General features: G+C 47.4%; 1 pseudogene; it reads right to left on the bottom strand.

Moving 5' to 3' along the window:
- Positions 1-3,841: 3,841 nt before the first annotated feature.
- The window catches only part of LOC147965203 (uncharacterized), a 32,067-nt pseudogene continuing 17,801 nt past the window's right edge, over positions 3,842-18,107 (bottom strand).

Below are 18,107 nucleotides of genomic sequence, written 5' to 3'. Positions count from 1 at the left end.
CTAACTTGCCCATGCTCCCGATCGTCTTGTTTAGAGTTTTGCTCGACGGGGTTTTCTTGGTCTTCGGCATTATCTGGAGTATTGTTGTCGCTCGTGCCGGTATTGCTATCTTTGCTGCAGCGTGATTTAGAGCGGTGCCGTCGGTGCATTGGTTGTATCTCGGGAGGTTTATCCTGTACTGGATTTTTCTCATTATCACTGTCACCCTCCTTGGGTGTATCCACCATGTACACGTCATAGAAAGAGGTGGCTGTCCAGCGTCCGGTAAACTGTGAGTTTTGGGCCTCCTCTTCTCCGGCATCGGCGTCCATATCATCGATATTTTCGGAGTCATAATCGAGCATGTTTGTTAAGTCCTCGACAGTGGCTATAAAGTGGGTGGTGGGTGGGATGTAAAATTCCCTGCTCTCAGCCCCTAGTCCGGGCTTGGCGTAGTTCAGACGTTGCTCCTATGTAATCATGAGGGATCGCATCAAGTCCAGAGCCTTGCTTAAAGGCAAGGTTTGTTGAGGGAGAAAAGAATCTGTAGAGTATGGTGGGAAGGGAATTCCTCGGCCGAGCTCACACAATGCTGACTCTAAGAGTTTGGAGCCATCGTCCGGGGAAGAGTCCAGCTTTGTGATGGTTGTCGGCAACACTGCCTCCTCCGGCTTTCCAGTGCTGGGCCTAGTGGCCACCGATAGTCCGGCGAGCTCAGGGAGCCCATCTTCGGACCTGGCGATATGCTCCGGATCTAGGGCCAGAGCGGAGGTTGGGGTCGTGAATTCTTGGAAGATCAAGTCTCCTCGGATATCAGCGACATAATCCAAGTTTCCAACACTAATCTGGTGACCTGGGGCATAGCTGTCGATCTGTTCTAGATGGCCAAGCGAGTTGGCCCGCAGTGCGAAGCCGCCGAATACGAAGATCTGGCCGGGGAGAAAAACATCCCCTAGGGCTGCATCATTGTAGATGATGGATGGATCCATCGAACCTTCTGAAGGCTACACCGTGGAACTCTTAATGAAAGCACTAATGTCGGTGTCAAAACCGGCGGATCTCGGGCAGGGGGTCCTGAACTATGCATGTAAGGTCGATTGTAACAGGAGGGAGGGGACACAATGTTTTACCCAGGTTCGGGCCCTCTTGATGGAGGTAATACCCTACGTCCTGCTTGATTGATATTGATGAGTATGAGGATTACAAGAGTTGATCTACCACGAGATCGTAATGGCTAAAACCCTAGAAGCCTAGCCTGTAAGATTATGATCGCCTCTACGGACTAAACCCTTCGGTTTATATAGACACCGGAGGGGCTAGGGTTGTACAAAGTCGGTTATAGAGAAATGAATCTTCATATCCGAATGCCAGGCTTGCCATCCATGCCAAGGTGAGTCCCATCCGGACACGGGATAGAGTCTTCTGTCTTGTATCAGCCCGGCCTATGTCCAACAGGTCGGACGCTCGAGGACCCCTTAATCTAGGACTCCCTCAGTGGTCATACCTTCATGAGGTTCCATTGGTGTGCTCTCGGCCACCTCGACACGAAGAAGATTTTTCGGCCACAGGATCAACCACTTTTTGCATTGGCCAAGCTGCGTGGGGGTCTCGTCATCCTCTCCATCGGTTTGTATCGGACGAGGGAAGCCCTCGTAGCCCGCTTTCACACTTGCCACAGAGACCCTTAAGGCATTATCAGGCATCCGCCAGCGGTGGAACAATCGATCCTTGGGCTTCACTATAGTACCCTTCCCCACATCCACCAAGCCGCCCTTCATGTGGTAAAGGAGGGTGCACGAAGTGGAGTTGGCCTACAAAGACAGACACGTGCGGCGTTAGAGATCCAGAAAGAACGGCAACTGAATATTATTTAATTAGTTGAGTTGATGAGGGTGCGACGCGTATTTACCGTGAGGGCATCGAGCTCAGCCAATGTCGACGGCCCTACATTCAAGCCAGAGACGGATCTAGGGCTGCTATGAGAGCTGGGTGCAGGAGCAGGTGTGGGTGCGGTTGCCATACTAGGTACGGGTATGGGTGCGGTGTTCATTGAGTTGCTCCCGATGAAGCTGGGCATGGTAAAATCAGTTGGTGGCGTGTTTGGATTTTGTTGCACCCAGTTGACCACAATTGGAATCAAGCTTGTAAAGGTAGCCACCATATCATTTCTACAGGCAGCTACCGCTTCCCGGATTACCTCAACTTTGGTCTCAGCTTTTGTTTTCTCCATCACCCGTGCCACCTTCTCGTTGATAGTCACTTGACTGAGCTTCTTTCTCCGTCTTTTAGCCTCGGGGTCCTTGTTATAATAGTACTTCCATGTGGCGCCGTCCCCGACGCCATGCACATGTCCATATTGTGGCCGCTGGTCCATCGGGTGTCCCATCATTATGTTCATGGCCCGGTTGAAAGGAGTGTCCCACTTGTACTTCACCGACGACTGAGTCGACTGAGTCGACGAGTCGCTTTCGGCCGCAAGCTTGTGTTGCTCTCTCTGCAAAATTGAGCGTGAATCATTTACGAATGCGACTAGAATGTAGTAGGCTTCCTTGACCAGAAGCTAATATGTAAGGTGGTAAAAGGATAATTACCAGTAATCTCATGAATTTCCTAGTCGGCTCGTCGGTGAAAAATAATAATATTTTTTGGGGGTCCCACGAAAATCGGGCCCTGATGAAGTCGTGCTCCTGCTGGTCGGTGAACTCAGCCAATGGGTCTGGGATCCCATGACGTTCACATTTTGCGTCCTCCTTAGCCGACACGGTCCTCTTTCCCGTGTAACCACGACTTCCAAGGCGGTGGTTCCCCATGTTCTTTTCCTGCAGCTGCTTGCCTCTCTCCGACCTGGCCTTGGCAGCTTCTTCATTGCAAGTCTCCTTGAACTTTTCAAAGTCCTCTATCGTAATTTTTGGATTGTCTGCAACAATCTCAGCGTAGGTTTCATGGTCTACTTTAATCGCCTTTTTCACCCTAGTTTTCCAAGCGCTCAATGCGTTTTTGAACTTCCCTAGGGCTTTGTTGTTGACTTTTTGCATGGAATCATCATCCCATGGGTTGACATCGTCATTCCGACTGGGGAACAGGAATCTTGCGTGCAACCTAGTTAGGAGCAGCTTCTTCAAATGTTCATTCTTCCGTATTTTCGTGGTGTTGATGTTAGCGGTATCCCGTAGGATGCATGCTAGCTGGTTACCGTAACACGCTGCCACTTCCCGCGGCTCTATTGGCTCGAACTCGCCAGGGTGCACCGCCGTGACCACCAGTCTTCCGGTGCCGAGCTCATTTCGGTGTCGTTCCCTCTTTTCCTTCTTTCCTTCACTGGCTTGGGAGGTCCCACCTTCCGTGTTGTAGTTAGCAACATCATCTGCGCCAGTCTCAGTGCCGGTGTCGTTGGTGGCATCAGTGTCGGCGCCTGCGCCACCACCGTCATCATCCGTCATGACAAGGGGGTCCTGACACCCAGCTTGCTGTCTCTCCTGATCCGCCAGAAAGTCGAGGTAGGCCTGTGCTCGACCTAATTGGGACTGAGAACCTTCGTCCTCATCGGTGTCGGTCATGTTTCCTAGGGTTCAATGTCGTAGTCGTTTAATTATCGAGCTTTATATAATAAAGTGAATAATGACAAAAAAGTGACCTTTGTTTTGCCTGATGTCATTTCATTCCCACCGCGACAAATCTTGAGCACTCGATATGTCCAACTTTCTAGCACAAGTCATGCCAAAATTCATGGAAAATTTCAGCATGACCTTTGCTAGAAAGTGCACATATAGAGCGCCTGAAATTTACCGGAATGGAAATGAATCAACATTTCGGGCAAAACATAGGTCACTCGCAATCAGATGCTCACTATCATTCTATAGTATCAAAACATTTCTGGCAAACAACCAAAGTCCAGCACAACTACAATAGCACAACAATATAGGATGCTCACTATAGCAGCACAACAACCACATGCACATGTACTATCATCTAGCATCTACATGGACAGAGCTCTATATAGTGTGGGTTTTGGGATGCTCACTATCTGCCTGTCGAGGATGCGGGTGTGGTGTCGATGATCTTCGAGCAACGTCGTCGAGCGGCACGTCGGTTATCTACATGTGCATCAAGCATTCACAAGATCAATTATTGTAGACACACAAGATAAATTGTGGACCTACAATCTGCCTAATAAAATGCTAATTTCATTTTATTTACTCTATCAACAAACTAAACACTCATTTTCATTTACTCTAGCAACAAAATCCAAATGGATAGCAACAATATGAATCATGAACCAATCTGTTGTTGCATTTCATTTTAACAACAAGCATTTGAACACTCTAACAATAGGCATTTTAACAACAATATGAACACTCTAACAATAGACATTTGAACACTCTAACAACAGACATTTTAACACTCTAACAACATGCATTTTAACATGCATTTCAGAGAGCAAAGAGACCAAATTTGGTCAGCAAGCATTTGGACACCGCATGAATCAACATTTGGACAACAAGCATTTGAACAAAACAAACATATGAAGAGGGAGGGAATTGGCACACCTTGGGGTTGGGATCGGGTCCGGGTCGCCGGGGTAGAGGGGATGCGTCCTTCTCCTCCTCGTCGATCTGCAAAGAGAGACCAAATTTGGTCAGAGAGAGACAGAGACCTGCCAGTGGAGAGAAGATGGCACCGACCTATGGAGGGGACTACTCGAGGGAGGGGCGGCACAGGGGGAGGGGCCGGCCGGGGTGCACCTAGGGCAAGGGGCACCACGGGGGGAGGGAGTGTTGGGGTGGCCAATGGCCGGCCTTGGGGTCGGGTGCGGCGTGCGTCGATGGCGGTGTGGGCGGGTGCGGCGTCGACGGTGGCCAGTGGCTGACGTCGGTGTCGGGTGCGGTATCGGTGGCCAGTGGCGTGGGAGCTCAGAGAAAGGGGATCGAGCGAGAGTGAGATAAACAAAAGAGATAAGTGTTGCTCGATCGTGCTGTGTAGGCAAGTTAGCTATAGCGTGGTGTGGCAAAACACGCTATAGCTAAGTTAGCTATAGCGCGGGGCAGCAAAACGCGCTATAGCTAACTTAGCTATAGCGCTGCCCAGCACAAACAACGCTACTGCTAACTTTTTCTTTCCTTTTTCTTTTTCTTTTTCTTTTTCCTTTTCTTTTTCTTTCATTTCATTTTCCACAACTTATTAGTTCCTTTTTCTTTCATTGCATTTTGCAAAACTTCCTTTGTTTTTCTTTTTCTTTTATTTTTTCTTTCATTTGCACTTTCCTTTTTCTTCTCTTTTATTTGCATTTGTACAAGTTTGTATAGTACTGTTGGGGAATGTAGCAGAATTTTAAAATTTTCTACGCATCACGAAGATTAATCTATGGAGTCATCTAGCAACGAGGGAGAGGGGAGTGCATCTACATACCCTTGTAGATCGCACGCGGAATCGTTCAAGAGAACGGGGTTGATGGAGTCGTACTCGTCGTGATCCAAATCACCGATGACCTAGCGCCGAATGGACGACACCTCGCGTTTAACACACGTACGGTTGGGAAGACGTCTCCTCCAACTTGATCCAGCAAGGGGGAAGGAGAGGTTGATGAAGATCCAGCAGCACGACAGCGTGGTGGTGGAAGCAGCAGTGATCTCGGCAGGGCTTCGCCAAGCTCAAGGAGAGGGAGGAGTGTCACGGGAGGGAGAGGGAGGCGCCAGTGGCTAGGGTGCGGATGCCCTCCCTCTCCCCCACTATATATAGGGTCCCTAGGGGGGGGCGCCGGCCCTAGGAGATCCAATCTCCAAGGGGGGCGGCGGCCAATGGGGTGGCTTGCCCCCCAAGCCAAGTGGGGCGCCCCCACCCCTAGGGTTTCCAACCCTAGGCGCAGGGGGAGGCCCAAGGGGGGCGCACCAGCCCACTAGGGGCTGGTTCCCCTCCCACTTCATCCCATGGGGCCCTCCAGGATAGGTGACCCCACCCGGTGGACCCCCTGGACTCTTCCGGTGGTCCCGGTACAATACCGATTACCCCCGAAACTTTCCCGATGGCCGAAACTTGACTTCCTATATATAAATCTTCACCTCCGGACCATTCCGGAACTCCTCGTGGCATCCGGGATCTCATCCGGGACTCCGAACAACTTTCTGGTTACCGTATACTAATATCTCAACAACCCTAGCGTCACCGAACCTTAAGTGTGTAGACCCTACGGGTTCGGGAGACACGCAGACATGACCGAGACGACTCTCCGGTCAATAACCAACAGCGGGATCTGGATATCCATGTTGGCTCCCACATGCTCCTCGATGATCTCATCAGATGAACCACGATGTCAAGGATTCAATCAATCCGTATACAATTCCCTTTGTCAATCAGTACGTTACTTGCCCGAGACTCGATCATCGGTATCCCAATACCTCGTTCAATCTCGTTGCCGGCAAGTCACTTTACTCGTGCTGTAATGCATGATCCCGTGATCAACCACTTGGTCACATTGAGCTCATTATGATGATGCATTACCGAGTGGTCCCAGAGATACCTCTCCGTCATACGGAGTGACAAATCCCAATCTCGATTCGTGCCAACCCAACAGACACTTTCGGAGATACCTGTAGTGTACCTTTATAGTCACCCAGTTACGTTGTGACGTTTGGCACACCCAAAGCACTCCTACGGTATCCGGGAGTTGCACAATCTCATGGTCTAAGGAAATGATACTTGACATTTGGAAAAGCTATAGCAAATGAACTACACGATCTTTGAGCTATGCTTAGGATTGGGTCTTGTCCATCACATCATTCTCCTAATGATGTGATCCCGTTATCAATGACATCCAATGTCCATAGTCAGGAAACCATGACTATCTTTTGATTAACGAGCTAGTCAACTAGAGGCTCACTAGGGACGTGTTGTGGTCTATGTATTCACACATGTATCACGATTTCCGGATAACACAATTATAGCATGAACAATAGATAGTTATCATGAACAAAGAAATATAATAATAACCATTTTATTGTTGCCTCCAGGGCATATTTTCAACAGTCTCCCACTTGCACTAGAGTCAATAGTCTAGTTACATTGTGGTGAATCGAACACCCATGCAGTTCTGGTGTTGATCATGTTTTGCTCTAGGGAGAGGTTTAGTCAACGGATCTGCCACATTCTGGTCCGTATGTACTTTACAAATATCTATGTCTCCATTTTGAACACTTTCACGAATGGAGTTGAAGCGACGCTTGATATGCCTGGTCTTCCTGTGAAACCTGGGCTCCTTGGCAAGGGCAATAGCTCCAGTGTTGTCATAGAAGAGAGTCATCGGGCCCGACGCATTGGGTATGACTCCTAGGTCGGTAATGAACTCCTTCACCCAGATTGCCTCTTGTGCTGCCTCCGAGGCTGCCATGTACTCCGCTTCACATGTAGATCCCGCCACAACGCTTGGCTTGCAACTGCACCAGCTTACTGCCCCACCATTCAAAATATACACGTATCCGGTTTGTGACTTAGAGTCATCCAGATCTGTGTCGAAGCTAGCATCGACGTAACCCTTTACGACGAGCTCTTCGTCACCTCCATAAACGAGAAACATATCCTTAGTCCTCTTCAGGTACTTCAGGATATTCTTGACTGCTGTCCAGTGTTCCATGCCGGGATTACTTTGGTACCTTCCTACCAAACTTACGGCAAGGTTTACATCAGGTCTGGTACACAGCATAGCATACATGATAGACCCTATGGCCGAGGCATAGGGGATGACACTCATCTTTTCTATATCTTCTGCCGTGGTCGGGCATTGAGCCGTGCTCAATCTCGTACCTTGCAATACAGGCAAGAACCCCTTCTTTGACTGATCCATTTTGAACTTCTTCAATATCTTGTCAAGGTACGTACTCTGTGAAAGACCAATGAGGCGTCTCGATCTATCTCTATAGATCTTGATGCCTAATATATAAGCAGCTTCTCCAAGATCCTTCATTGAAAAACACTTGTTCAAGTAGGCCTTTATGCTTTCCAAGAATTCTATATCATTTCCCATCAACAGTATGTCATCCACATACAATATGAGAAATGCTACAGCGCTCCCACTCACTTTCTTGTAAATGCAGGCTTCTCCGTAAGTCTGCGTAAACCCAAATGCTTTGATCATCTCATCAAAACGAATGTTCCAACTCCGAGATGCTTGCACCAGCCCATAAATCGAGCGTTGGAGCTTGCACACCTTTTCAGCATTCTTAGGATCGACAAAACCTTCCGGCTGCATCATATACAATTCTTCCTTAAGGAAACCATTAAGGAATGCTGTTTTGACGTACATTTGCCATATCTCATAATCATAGAATGCGGCAATTGCTAACATGATTCAGACGGACTTCAGCTTCGCTACGGGTGAGAAAGTCTCATTGTAGTCAACCCCTTGAACTTGTCGATAACCCTTAGCGACAAGCCGAGCTTTATAGATGGTTACGTTACCATCCGCGTCTGTCTTCTTCTTAAAGATCCATTTATTTTCTATGGCTCGCCGATCATCGGGCAAGTCAGTCAAAGTCCATACTTCGTTTTCATACATGGATCCTATCTCGGATTTCATGGCTTCCAGCCATTTGTCGGAATCTGGGCCCGCCATCGCTTCTTCATAGTTCGAAGGTTCACCGTTGTCTAACAACATGATTTCCAAGACAGGGTTGCCGTACCACTCTGGTGCGGAACGTGTTCTTGTGGACCTACAAATTTCAGTAGCAACTTGATCTGAAGTTTCATGATCATCATCATTAACTTCCTCTCTAGTCGGTGCAGGCACCTCAGGAACAATTTCCTGAGCTGCGCCACTCTCTGGTTCAAGAGGTAATACTTCATCAAGTTCTACTTTCCTCCCACTTATTTCTTCCGAGAGAAACTCTTTCTCTAGAAAGGATCCATTCTTGGCAACAAAGATCTTGCCTTCGGATCTGAGGTAGAAGGTATACCCAATAGTTTCTTTAGGGTATCCTATGAAGACGCATTTTTCCGATTTGGGTTCGAGCTTTTCAAGTTGAAGTTTCTTGACATAAGCATCGCATCCCCAAACTTTTAGAAACGACAGCTTAGGTTTCTTCCCAAACCATAATTCATACGGTGTCGTCTCAACAGATTTCGACGGAGCCCTTTTTAAAGTGAATGCGGCAGTCTCTAAAGCATAGCCCCAAAATGACAGCGGTAAATCGGTAAGAGACATCATAGATCGCACCATATCCAATAGAGTGCGATTACGACGTTCGGACACACCATTACGCTGAGGTGTTCCAGGCGGCGTGAGTTGTGAAACTATTCCACATTTCCTTAAGTGTGTGTGCCAAATTCATGACTCAAGTATTCTCCCCCACGATCTGATCGCAAGAACTTGATTTTCTTGTCACGTTGATTCTCAACCTCACTCTGAAATTCCTTGAACTTTTCAAAGGTCTCAGACTTGTGTTTCATTAAGTAGACATACCCATATCTACTCAAGTCATCAGTGAGGGTGAGAACATAACGATAGCCACCGCGAGCCTCAACACTCATTGGACCGCACACATCAGTATGTATGATTTCCAATAAGTTGGTTGCTTGCTCCATTGTTCTTGAGAATGGAGTCTTGGTCATTTTACCCATGAGGTATGGTTCGCACGTGTCAAATGATTCGTAATCAAGATACTCCAAAAGTCCATCTGCATGGAGCTTCTTCATGCGTTTGACACCTATGTGACCAAGGCGGCAGTGCCACAAGTATGTGGGACTATCATTATCAACCTTACATCTTTTGGTATTCACACTATGAATATGTGTAACATTACGCTCGAGATTCATTAAGAATAAACCATTCACCAGCGGAGCATGACCATAAAACATATCTCTCATATAAATAGAACAACCATTCTTCTCGGATTTAAATGAGTAGCCATCTCGAATTAAATGAGATCCTGATACAATGTTCATGCTCAAAGATGGCACTAAATAACAATTATTGAGGTTTAAAACTAATCCCGTAGGTAAATGTAGAGGCAGCGTGCCGACGGCGATCACATCGACCTTGGAACCATTCTCGACGCGCATCGTCACCTCGTCCTTCGCTAGTCTCCGCTTATTCCGCAGCTCCTGCTTTGAGTTACAAATGTGAGCAACCGCACCGGTATCAAATACCTAGGAGCTACTACGAGCACTGGTAAGGTACACATTAATTACATGTATATCACATATACCTTTAGTGTTGCCGGCCTTCTTGTCCGCTAAGTATTTGGGGCAGTTCCGCTTCCAGTGACCACTTCCATTGCAATAAAAACACTCAGTCTCGGGCTTGGGTCCATTCTTTGGCTTCCTCCCGACAGCTTGCTTACCAGGTGCGGCAACCCCCTTGCTGTCCTTCTTGAAGTTCTTCTTACCCTTGCCTTTCTTGAACTTAGTGGTTTTATTCACCATCAACACTTGATGTTCCTTTTTGATTTCCACCTCCGCTGATTTCAGCATTGAATATACCTCAGGAATGGTCTTTTCCATCCCCTGCATATTGAAGTTCATCACAAAGCTCTTGTAGCTCGGTGGAAGCGACTGAAGGATTCTGTCAATGACCGCGTCATCCGGGAGATTAACTCCCAGCTGAGTCAAGCGGTTATGCAACCCAGACATTTTGAGTATGTGCTCACTGACAGAACTATTTTCCTCCATCTTACAACTGAAGAACTTGTCGGAGACTTCATATCTCTCGACCCGGGCATGAGCTTGGAAAACCATTTTCAGCTCTTCGAACATCTCATATGCTTCGTGTCTCTCAAAATGCTTTTGGAGCCCCGGTTCTAAGCTGTAAAGCATGCCGCACTGAACGAGGGAGTAATCATCAGCACGTGACTGCCAAGCGTTCATAACGTCTTGGTTCTCTGGGATGGGTGCGTCACCTAGCGGTGCTTCTAGGACATAATCTTTCTTGGCAGCTATGAGGATGATCCACAGGTTCCGGACCTAGTCCGTATAGTTGCTGCCATCATCTTTCAGCTTGGTTTTCTCTAGGAACGCGTTGAAGTTGAGGGCAACATTAGCATGGGCCATTTGATCTACAAGACATAGTGTAAAGATTTTAGACTAAGTTCATGATAATTAAGTTCATCTAATCAAATTATTCAATGAACTCCCACTCAGATAGACACCCCTCTAGTCATCTAAATGAAACATGATTCGAGTCAACTAGGCCGTGTCCGATCATCACGTGAGACGGACTAGTCAACATCGGTGAACATCTTCATGTTGATCATATCTTCTATACGACTCATGCTCGACCTTTCGGTCTTCCGTGTCCCGAGGCCATGTCTGTACATGCTAGGCTCGTCAAGTCAACCTAAGTGTATTGCGTGTGTAAATCTAGCTTACACCCGTTGTATTCGAACGTTAGAATCTATCACACCCGATCATCACGTGGTGCTTCGAAACAAAGAACCTTCGCAACGGTGCACAGTTAGGGGGAACACTTTCTTGAAATTATTATGAGGGATCATCTTATTTAAGCTACCGTCGTTCTAAGCGAATAAGATGTAAAACATGATAAACATCACATGCAATCAAATAGTGGCATGATATGGCCAATATCATTTGCTCCTTTTGATCTCCATCTTCGGGGCTCCATGATCATCGTTATCACCGGCATGACACCATGATCTCCATCATCATGATCTCCGTCATTGTGTCTTCTTGAAGTTGTCTCGTCATCTATTACTTCTACTACTATGGCTAACGCTTTAGCAATAAAGTAAAGTAATTACATGACGTTTACGTGGACACGCAGGTCATAAATAAATAAAGACAACTCCTATGGCTCCTGTCGGTTGTCATACTCATCGACATGCAAGTCGTGATTCCTATTACAAGAACATGATCAATCTCATACATCACATATATCATTCATCACATCCTTTTGGCCATATCACATCACACGGCACATGCTGCAAAAACAAGTTAGACGTCCTCTAATTGTTGTTGCAAGTTTTGACGTGGCTGCTATAGGTTTCTAGCAAGAACGTTTCTTACCTACGCCAAAACCACAACGTGATATGCCAATTTCTATTTACCCTTCATAAGGACCCTTTTCATCGAATCCGAACCGACTAAAGTGGGAGAGACAGACACCTGCCAGCCACCTTATGCAACTAGTGCATGTCAATCGGTGGAACCAGTCTCAGGTAAGCGTACGTGTAAGGTCGGTCCAGGCCGCTTCATCCCACGATGCCGCCGAATCAAGATAATACTAGTAACCGCAAGCAAATTGACAATATCGACGCCCACAACTGCTTTGTGTTCTACTCGTGCATAGAAACTACGCATAGACCTAGCTCATGATGCCACTGTTGGGGAACGTAGCGGAATTTTAAAATATTCTACGCATCACCAAGATCAATCTATGGAGTCATCTAGCAATGAGGGAGAGGGGAGTGCATCTACATACCCTTGTAGATCGCGCGCGGAAGCGTTCAAGAGAACGGGGTTGATGGAGTCGTACTCGTCGTGATCCAAATCACCGATGACCTAGCGCCGAATGGACGACACCTCGCGTTTAACACACGTACGGTTGGGAAGACGTCTCCTCCAACTTGATCCAGCAAGGGGGAAGGAGAGGTTTATGAAGATCCAGCAGCACGACAGCGTGGTGGTGGAAGCAGCAGTGATCTCGGCAGGGCTTCGCCAAGCTCAAGGAGAGGGAGGAGTGTCACGGGAGGGAGAGGGAGGCGCCAGTGGCTAGGGTGCGGATGCCCTCCCTCTCCCCCACTATATATAGGGTCCCTAGGGGGGGCGCCGGCCCTAGGAGATCCAATCTCCAAGGGGGGCGGCGGCCAATGGGGTGGCTTGCCCCCCAAGCCAAGTGGGGCGCCCCCACCCCTAGGGTTTCCAACCCTAGGCGCAGGGGGAGGCCCAAGGGGGGCGCACCATCCCACTAGGGGCTGGTTCCCCTCCCACTTCATCCCATGGGGCCCTCCAGGATAGGTGACCCCACCCGGTGGACCCCCTGGACTCTTCCGGTGGTCCCGGTACAATACCGATTACCCCCGAAACTTTCCCGATGGCCGAAACTTGACTTCCTATATATAAATATTCACCTCCGGACCATTCCGGAACTCCTCGTGACGTCCGGGATCTCATCCGGGACTCCGAACAACTTTCTGGTTACCGTATACTAATATCTCAACAACCCTAGCGTCACCGAACCTTAAGTGTGTAGACCCTACGGGTTCGGGAGACACGCAGACATGACCGAGACGACTCTCCGGTCAATAACCAACAGCGGGATCTGGATACCCATGTTGGCTCCCACATGCTCCTCGATGATCTCATCAGATGAACCACGATGTCGAGGATTCAATCAATCTGTATACAATTCCCTTTGTCAATCGGTTCGTTACTTGCCCGAGACTCGATTGTCGGTATCCCAATACCTCGTTCAATCTCGTTACCGGAAAGTCACTTTACTCGTGCCGTAATGCATGATCCCGTGATCAACCACTTGGTCACATTGAGCTCATTATGATGATGCATTACCGAGTGGGCCCAGAGATACCTCTCCGTCATACGGAGTGACAAATCCCAGTCTCGATTTGTGCCAACCCAGCAGACACTTTCAGAGATACCTGTAGTGTACCTTTATAGTCACCCAGTTACGTTGTGACGTTTGGCACATCTAAAGCACTCCTACGGTATCCGGGAGTTGCACAATCTCATGGTCTAAGGAAATGATACTTGACATTCGGAAAAGCTATAGCAAACGAACTACACGATCTTTGAGCTATGCTTAGGATTGGGTCTTGTCCATCACATAATTCTCCTAATGATGTGATCCCGTTATCAATGACATCCAATGTCCATAGTCAGGAAACCATGACTATCTTTTGATCAACGAGCTAGTGAACTAGAGGCTCACTAGGGACGTGGTGTGGTCTATGTATTCACACATGTATCACGATTTCCGGATAACACAATTATAGCATGAACAATAGACAATTATCATGAACAAAGAAATATAATAATAACCATTTTATTATTGCCTCTAGGGCATATTTCCAACAAGTACATGTATATAGCTCTAGCTAGCTAGGGTTTAATTTGGTCCGTCATTGGAGCAATACCACTGTTACCCTCTGGATAATAATTAGTATAATATATATTACATCATTTGACTGCTAACGGCAGTATGCAAAATAGACACACATAAAATTTGTGGATTAGTTTGTCAGCTTGGGCGACGACGACGCTTCAGACTGATCTTCTTCCCTCTTTTGTTCGTTGTCGAATAATTGAGCCCATGGTCATGACTTTTCCTTTTCCGAGGATTACGATCTTTCATAGGTAATGTAGTCTTCATTCTTGTTTTGATGTATGTTTCACCGTCATCAGCATCATCTTCCCCCATTGGATCACCGTATTGGTCGTAGACTTCCTCGTTGGTGACTCCATCCATCCCGACAATGCTCCTTTTGCCTCTCCTCATGAAAACACGGCTGGGATTGATCGGGTCAGTTATGAAGAAACATTGTGCCACATGTTTAGCGTGTACCCATGGCTCATTTTTGGCGGTGGCATTGACGGTACCGCTATCGGAGTCAGGTATACACATGGTAGTGAAATGTCGGTTTTCTGTATGTACATTCTTAGCCCATCTGACACGGAACGTCGTCGCGCTATGCAATCAAGAGTAGTTAAGTTCCCATATCTCTTTGACCCTTCCGTAATATCTTTCAATTACATTCCCGGTCATGGCTTCCATCGTCACCCCTGAGTTTTGGTCATCACCGATTATATCTTTCTCCTCCGTGCAGAACGTGTATCCAGTGATATCATATGCTTGATAAGTCGCGAGGTTGGTCGACGGGCCATGTGCTAAGGCGTATATGAGAGTTCCGCCCGGACAACCCTCTTCCGGGGGATTAGCCAGAACTCGCTCTTTGAACCAAAGCAAGAAAGTGGAGTTGTGCTCTCTAATAACTTCAGCATCTGTCCTATGCACCCCACGGTCACGGTACTTCTTTGCGATGGTCTCTTTGTGCAGTGTCACGAAATCTTCTAGCACATCTAGGTGTCGTAGCACTACTAACTTTGCCCTTACAAGGTCGTTTTGTCGGCCCGAGCGTAACACATTCACATCCCTATGACCATTGGTGTGACCTTCGTCTTCGAGCCCTCCACAGTGCTTGTTGACGGGCAAACTAACAACAGGGTCTCTGCTACCTCTTGAGCACTGCGTTGGATTTCCCCGAAGAGGAGAGGATGATGCAGCAAAGTAGCATAAGTATTTCCCTCAGTTTTCGAGAACCAAGGTATCAATCCAGTAGGAGGCTACGCGCGAGTCCCTCGTACCTACAAAAAACAATAGCTCAACGCAACCAACGCGCTTAGGAGTTGTCAATTCCTTCATGGTCACTTATGAAAGTGAGATCTGATAGAGATGATAAATAATATTTTTTTGGTATTTTGGGTATAGAGATGCAAAGTGAAAAGTAAAAGGCAAAGTAAAAAGCAAAGCAATAATAAAGTAATGGAGATTGATATGATGAGAAAGATACCCGGGGGCCATAGGTTTCACTAGTGGCTTCTCTCAAGAGCATAAGTATTCTACGGTGGGTGAACAAATTACTGTTGAGCAATTGACAGAATTGAGCATAGTTATGAGAATATCTAGGTATGATCATGTATATAGGCATCACGTCCGAGACAAGTAGACCGACTCCTGCCTGCATCTACTACCATTACTCCACTCATCGACCGCTATCCAGCATGCATCTAGAGTATTAAGTTAAAAACAGAGTAACGCCTTAAGCAAGATGACATGATGTAGAGGGATAGTTTCATGCAATATGATAAAAAACCCATCTTGTTATCCTCGATGGCAACAATACAATACGTGCCTTGCTGCCCCTTCTGTCACTGGGAAAGGACACCGCAAGATCGAACCCAAAGCTAAGCACTTCTCCCATGGCAAGAACAACCAATCTAGTAGGCCAAACCAAACTGATAATTCGAAGAGACTTGCAAAGATAACCAATCATACATAAAAGAATTCAGAGAAGATTCAAATATTATTCATAGATAGACTGGATCATAAACCCACAATTCATCGGTCTCAACAAACACACCACAAAAAGAAGATTACATCGAATAGATCTCCACGAGAGAGGGGGACAACATTGTATTGAGATCCAAAAAGAGAGAAGAAGCCATCTAGCTACTAACTATGGACCCGTAGGTCCGAAGTAAAATACTCACACTTCATCGGAGGGGCTTGGATGATGATGTAAAAGCCCTCCGTGATTGATGCCCCCTCCGGCGGAGCTCCGGAACAGGCCCCAAGATGGGATCTCGTGGATACAGAAAGTTGCAGCAGTGGAATTAGGTTTTTGGCCCCTTCTCTGATCGTTTGGGGGTACATAGGTATATGTAGGAGGAAGAAGTACGTCGGTGGAGCTTCGAGGGGCCCACGAGGCAGGGGGCACGCCCTAGGGGGGGGGGGCCTCCACCCTCGTGACCGCCTCGTGGCTTTCTTGACGGAGGGTCCAAGTCTCCTGGGTCTTATCTGATGGGAAAATCGCGTTCTCGAAGGTTTCATTCCGTTTGGACTCCGTTTGATATTCTGTTTCTCCGAAACACTGAAATAGGCAAAAAACAGCAATTCTGGGCTGGGCCTCCGGTTAATAGGTTAGTCCCAAAAATAATATAGAAGTGGAAAATAAAGCCCAATATAGTCCAAAACAGTAGGTAATATAGCATGGAGCAATCAAAAATTATCGATACGTTGGAGACGTATCAAGCATCCTCAATGAGGGAGTCCTGGATTAGGGGGTGTTCGGGTGGCCGGACTATACCTTCAGCCGGACTCCATGACTATGAAGATACAAGATTGAAGACCCCGTCCCGTGTCCGGATGGGACTTTCCTTGGCGTGGAAGGCAAGCTTGGCGATGCGGATATTCAAGATCTCCTACCATTGTAACCGACTTTGTGTAACCCTAACCCTCTCCGGTGTCTATATAAACCGGAGGGTTTTAATCCGTAGAACAACTTCATCATACAACAATCATACCATAGGCTAGCTTATAGGGTTTAGCCTCCTTGATCTCGTGGTAGATCTACTCTTGTACTACCCATATCATCAATATTAATCAAGCAGGATGTAGGGTTTTACCTCCATCAAGAGGGCCCGAACCTGGGTAAAACATTGTGTCCCTTGTCTCCTGTTACCATCCGGCCTAGACGAACAGTTCGGGACCCCCTACCCGAGATCCGCCGGTTTTGACACCGACATTGGTGCTTTCATTGAGAGTTCCTCTGTGTCGTCGCAATCAGGAAGGATGCCTCTTCCCGTCTTTAAAGACGGCGCCGTTACTAAGGGAGCCTTGGCTATCGGCCAAACTCTTCGGCTAGGCGGTTTTCTCATGACCGCATGTTCGGCCGTCGCGCCAATGGTGACCTCTCGGGTCATCAAAAGCAATCTTCACGTCAGCTCGGAACTCGTCGAGCAGTTAGATCCAATGGATCTCTCTTCCATAAACGAGTTCTTGGATCGCATCGCCGCCTTGGGGGTCACTACGGATTATGACCAGGTTGGGCTTAAAGCCGATCTAAGAGAAATTAATTCTCCCCAAGTCACCCATCACGTTGCCGTAGTAGAGGCACAATGCGGCGACTCTTCATCTATCTTAAGGACTAGCTACGTCCGGATTCCAGATCCCTCCAAGCCGGATACCCGCGGAGGGGAGGATGTAACTCAAGACCTGAACTTAGAATCAGGCAACGGGCTAGATTCACTGGACAACATCCAAGAATCCAAACCTCAGAGTTCGGAAACTCCTTGGCCTCTGAGTCTTAGACTGGGTGAAGTTCCGGATTTAATTCCACCCACCCGCCTGAACATAAGCGATCTATCCCAAATCAGGCAAAAGCCCGAAGAAACAGTACTCATTATTGGGCAAGGTTCCTCCTGGTTATGAACAGGATAAAGGACTGCCGCGAGGAAAACGCAATCTCAATCTTCTGCAATAATTGCACGGACAAGGGAATCCTCAACGCCACAGGTCGTCGTGATCTTACACGCTTCGCTGACTTGGCGTCCATAGTACAAAAGTACTGTGCGATGGAAAGCGCCCGGAAAATCGAAACTAAATTTTGGGA

The sequence above is a fragment of the Triticum urartu genome, chromosome 6A (genome assembly GCF_056163025.1).
Source record: "Triticum urartu cultivar PI428250 chromosome 6A, HENAU_Tu73, whole genome shotgun sequence".
In the NCBI taxonomy this organism is placed as follows: domain Eukaryota; kingdom Viridiplantae; phylum Streptophyta; class Magnoliopsida; order Poales; family Poaceae; genus Triticum; species Triticum urartu.
This window is presented reverse-complemented; position numbering and strand designations above follow the sequence as displayed.